Source organism: Pseudopipra pipra, chromosome 12 (assembly GCF_036250125.1).
Source record: "Pseudopipra pipra isolate bDixPip1 chromosome 12, bDixPip1.hap1, whole genome shotgun sequence".
Taxonomy (NCBI): Eukaryota; Metazoa; Chordata; class Aves; order Passeriformes; family Pipridae; genus Pseudopipra; species Pseudopipra pipra.
In genome coordinates, this window is record NC_087560.1 from 10,195,253 (window position 1) to 10,201,252 (window position 6,000).

The following is a 6,000-nucleotide window of genomic DNA, read 5'->3' on the forward strand; positions in this document are numbered from 1 at the left end:
ATTCTGATCACGAGTTTTTATCCCAGAACTGCAGGTCAGGTTTAGATCTCAGCTCAGTATATGAGCACATAGTGGGAGTGAGGAGTTATTTTCTAGGGCACATGAGTCAAATGCTCCATGCTGATAGAGAAAATGGTATGGTTACTGAATGTAAAGAAGTTGCTGCTTCTTTACAGCCAGCCTACTTCAGCAGAAACCTCTGTAGGAAATAATGTGGAATCACTTTCTTACTGAGTAAACCACTGAAAGATCTTGTTTATTGACAGGGACAGGAGATGCAAGATAGCAGAGCATGGGAATATGCAAATACAGTTTGGAGTTTTACAATAAAAACAACTTTCTGCTTTTAAATGGAGCAAACTGTACTTAGTCCATTTCCCCAGACAGCACAATCAGAATTTTTGAAATGCTATAAATCATTCACAAGTTGCATCTGTGTCATCCTAAGAAGCCCATCTAGCCACAATGATCAAAATTCAGAAAAGGGCTATGCATGTCAGAAGGGAATCCAAAGCCCTCCACACCAAACTGCCCCAGTGAATGTCAGCAAAGACATGCACATTTGAAGTTGCATCCCTCATTGGACCAAAAATCCTGGTCAAAGGCTGCAGATATCTTCAGCCTGAAAGGGCACAGCCTGCTTCTGTATAGTTATTGGAACTTTCAAGCACTCCTCCGGGCTCCTGCTATGCTGCAACCAACCAGCATTTGATTCACCTTTCAGGTAAAGAAAAGTAGTTCCTACTCTGCTCTCAATACTATGGTTTTTAATTAATTAATAACTCAATTTCAAGTGATTTGAGTTTCAGTTACCATTAATCAAGGCTGACAGACAGCAGGCATTGGGACCACAGGTTGACCACTTGTTGACCATTCCTGATGCTCTCCAACATAGCAACAGAATTGCTCGGGAACATCCTCTTTGCAATTTGAGAACTGCAATTACCAGCCGTGTCCCTTTAGCAGGGTCACACTTTCCTTCTGCTATGAGAGTAGAATTCATCTCTGTGGGATACTATCCAGGACAAGAACTCCCCAGAGCCACAGTGCCTTGCAGCCCCACTGTCCATGCCAAGCATATTTCTAGCATTAAAACCAAATCCCAGCAGAGATGACAAGAGCAACAAAAAACCCAACTCCCTACTATAAAAACCCCACACAGCCCTCTGTAGTCCAAGTGACTGTTGTGGGGAGGTAATACATGACACAATTAACTGTTCATGACCGGCAATGATTTCAAGCTACTACTTGGAGGTACATGGAAGAAGGGCAAAAAAATTATATGGCAAAGCACTGCTGCCATATCCTACACCATCATTAGCACAACATTCTACCTTTGTCCTTTAGCATTTTTTTAGGATCAGTTCTTCAGGTTTTAGTAAAGCAAACAGACCACAAAACCAAGCCCAAATCAAGTCCTTACTCACTATCATAAACATTTCAAGGTGCACACACTTTCCTCCACCAAAGAGGAAGAAGCTCTGTACTAGCAAGGACACCAAGAGAAGAGCCTCCAATACAGTCCTGACTGCCACTGACTGCTCCCCAGCTAGCAAACCACGCTCCCTGTGCACCACTGCAGTGGTCTCAAAGGCACTGGACAGTACTGGATCACAGCCCTTCTTGATTCTCCTACAGTCCTCTATGCAATGATTAAAAGTTGTGTATTGTCCATCAATATTTTGGCACTAACTGCAGGGCTGGAGTCAAATAGCTTTTGTTTGGTTGCTGTTCACCACTCCCCAATTAGTGGTTTTGCTAATCATGCTAATAACAGCTGCTTTGTCAAGAAACATTTTTTAATCTCTGTCAATTCAAACAGACTTTGCTAATCCTCCAAGCCATGCAGAACAGGCAGGTCACAACCATTTCAGGGGAACCTTTTATACTTAATGCTATCAGAAAGTAATGCTTTACCTGAATTGCTGGTATTGGAATTCTTACTGTTCAGAATATTCAGCTGTGGACCACCTTGCTCACAGGTTCTGCAGCATTAGAGATTACAGGTTGGTTGCAAAAGTTCAAGTGCACATAGGAAGATTAAGCATATGTGCCTATTAAGCATATGTGCTAAACATAATTTGTACAACTTTGGTCTTAGAAGACACACCTAACAGCCCCTTAATGAAAGAGTTGTCACTGTTATTATTCACTGAAAGCAAACACTGTGATAGGCTACAAAGAGAGATAAGATGTACTCCTTGCCCCAGTAAATTACAAAGATTCAATCACTTGGCTTCGCTGAAGAAGAAAAAGGGCCTCATGAAAAAGTGAGTGACACTTGCTGTAGACCATGCATGGAAAAGTTCAGTGGCAAAGAGATGCCTTGGGAAGCTGTAAGGCTGTGAAAAACAGAGATGCACAGCAATTATAACCAGTTAAGACTTAACCTGATGATAAGTACGAGGCATTGACAAAACAAGAAGCCTAAAACTGTAAGAAGACAGACAAGCCCTTGCCAGTCTGCCTGGTCCAGCTTCCTAGCTTTTAACTCCCACCCTTGTAAGCCTTTGTGGTGGCCCAGGTTGACTGACTTTGAGAAGAGTGCTCATGACTTAGGAGACATTAGATTCCAGATGAAGCATAGTAATAACCACAATCACCTAGTTCCCAACATGATCACCAGCTATTGCTTTTGCTTGGCCCTGTTTCAACAGGATCAACATATAAATGAACAGCACAGAGGGTTAGCAAAGGAAAGACAACCAAGAAATTGAGGTCTCTTCTGCATGACCTCAGCAATGTTCTCTGCCTTGTATGTGTTTCAGTCCCTCATTGGTAAACAAGGGCCAAGCAGAAGGAGAAAGTGCTGTGTGATAGCCCAGTAAGCAAACTGTCGTTTTGAAGGTGTCCTGCAGGAGGAAGCATATTGTAATATACCCATTTTAACATACAAAGTTTAATTTTGCTTAAAATATCTATGTTTTTCCGCTGTCTAGCATAACAATATGATTATGGATCACTGCTTTACCACATGGATATATTCCATTGTTCTACACTGCAGCAGTAACTTAGTGTGTGTAGTATGACCATTATGACTATGTTTCCTAGAAAGATTCCCAAAGAACAAAAACCTGTTAATTATTGAAATTATTTTCTCCACCTGTGTCAGTTCACTTAATCCTACAATTCAGCAAGCTTTAATCCTTCTGCATATTTCCAATTCACCAATATCACCCTTTTAGCTACTGCATTTGCTCTTAATAGAAATTTTCCCTTGTGGTTCATTTATATTCAAGAGATTATTCAGGTCACCCAGTGCAAATATTTTTGGATCATTGGCAATGTCATTGTCCAGAATCATATTCACTCTATTTCCTCCATTCCCAGAGTGAATTTACCAGGTATGGGATGCTGAAAAAAACCACTCCTCATTCATCTCATATTTAACTGAAGAAGCAAAACAGAAAATAAATGAAGTCTGATTTGCATGAAATCAAGCATTCTGTATCCTAGTGTTGAATAAGAACACAGACATTCCTTGAGTTCTTTCATGTCTACTTTTTATATTTAATTCATCTCCTTGTCACCTTCTGTTGAATTAAGGGAATGATACAGTAAGCTTTCATAACTTAATATTTGCCACCTTATCTGGCTATTAACCCCACTCCAATAATACTGCCTTCCTTCTACCTGCAGATGCTGCATTTGTCTCTCAGTGTACTCACAACCCTTAACAACCAAATGCAACTTAACCTGTTGAAAAATCCACAGAAAGGGGGAAAGGAGGGAAGCACATCCTCCCTTTTGGCTTCCCAGAGGAGAGCAGCACTGCATTTATATTTTGCAGCTCCTGCTTCAAACAGAGGACATCGTGCTCCTTTGCTCTCTGGTGCACTTTGATCCCCCAGGCTGAGCAGTGCCTTCTCAGCCACTTCCAAACTCTGCAGCAGAGATAGCCCCAGACAAGCCTGTCTCCTGGAACTGCCAAGTGACAGATCAAAGCCAGAAAATTGCCCTTGTTTCCAGTGCTCCTTCTGCAGTTAACACTTTGCGCTCTCCCCTTCAGGCACCCGAGAGGCCTCTCTGGCTCCTCCAAGTAAAACCTGGAGCCTGAAGTCCTGTGGGTGGGAGAGCCAGCCCCAAACAGACCCCTAAGGGTCCAACAGTCAGACGATGTGCCAAGCTACATGAAATTACCTCCCTTGTTTCTCTTAAAAGAGACAACGGAAATTAAATGCGAGCTGAAAGCAGGGCCGTGTGTACCCCTTCTTCCTTATCCGGCCCCTTATAGACATTATTTACAGCAGCACTGGAAAGCTGGAGCCTGCCTTTAAGAGCTCACTGAAGAAGGCAGTGGGAACCTTTCCAATGACTCTGTGGCCTTGCTGAAAATTGCTGAGGTTTGGTCTGTGCTCCTTTAAGGCTGCAGTGAGAGTGTGAGTGGTGGGACACAAGCTAGACTGAAACTGCTGTTAAAGGAAGGAGTAGGGGGAAGGGACATGACACCAAACTATTCTCAAAGTTGAGAAAATAATAATTTAAGAAAAAAAAAAAAATACCTTCCAAGAAGTTTTTTAACTTTAAAGAGCAGCTGCAGCTGGAGTGGTGCCAGCTGTGCAGACTCACTCAGAAGACACAGTCTGAACATCACAATAGCTTCGGGTATTGATGGTTTTAAGACCTGAGGAGCTGGAGGATAGTCAGTGTTGCCTTTTCAGTCCCTTAACCCTCAAGATGCTGCATGGGCCAAAGAATACCTACTGCCACAAGAAGCCCAGGTTTAAACGTAGCACAGCCAGCTCAGCCCTTCATCTTGCACAGACAGATAACTCGAGCATCTCACAATTCATTGAGCACAGGCTGTTCAGACACAGCATTAAAAATGGAGTGGAATGGCTTTACAGCATTTTTCTAAGTGTGTCAATTTGCAATAGCAGTCCTGGGTAGACACTCCCCATCTCTCCATTCCTTTGTAACATGCTGGATGAGATGGCTGCCATTACTGCCATGTGGCAAATTTCTGTGACCTATCAGGATGAAAACAGCTGCATAAACATAAAATGACAGATAATCACAAATGCCTGCAATCTTCAGATAAAGGCAACACACAGAATAATAGAACTTGTTTAAATTATATGATTGTGATTTAAAAATGCAGCTTCTGACATTGCTATTCAGATGGGCAAACTTTATTCAAAGGCAATCTGTTTGTTGTTGGTCCATGTCTGTCCATGTTTTTATTTAAAGAATGCTTTGCTACCTTCGAGTATCCTGATTTCACATCTCCTGGACTAAAAGAGGGGATTCCTAGTACCACTGTCACCCTGGTATGAGGGAGAATCCTTTAAAATGGCCATACAGGAGGAGTAGCACTGCAAGCCTCCAACTAACACAGCCTGTAACAGCAGAGGGACTTCAGGGGCATGTTAATTAAATCACTCCAGGCAAGGGTAGAGTGACATGATGCTGTGCTGTCACCCAAAGCCTCTTACACCCTAGGGAACCAGGTATCATTAGCACAAGTGTTGCTGGGCTGGTGTGGGCTTCAGTGAAGAGCTTGATATACGTTTTCCTACTGCAGTCAGACAAACACGAATAGCATTTCCTGTATTACTTCCTCTACTTGGAACCTGGTGTGGAAACTTCATCTGCTTTTTCCTGATATGTAGGGAGGGAAACAAGGAGGTAAATATCTAGAAAACCAGCAGAACTACAGTAAGAGAAAATAAAAGAAGACTAGAGAAAAGAAAGCAAAAGCAGACTGAATAGCCCAAACTTGCACAGTGGTCAGTAAACTGAATCAGGTACTGTGAGAGTCACTAGAAAGGGGGTAGAAATGTCTTTTAAAAGTTTTGTGCGGATAACACGTGCAATGCAAGTCCCCAAAAGAAGTCTTCTACAGGTGGCTTTATTTCCTTATTCCAAGAGAACCAGCAGAGCTCAGCAGGATAGGGCAGCAAGGAAGCAAAGAGATTAGTAGAGACTGAACAAAGCAAAAGGACAGGGAGTGGAAGAAAAGGAGATGGATGAGGAAGGGAATATTATTTTGTAAAGCAA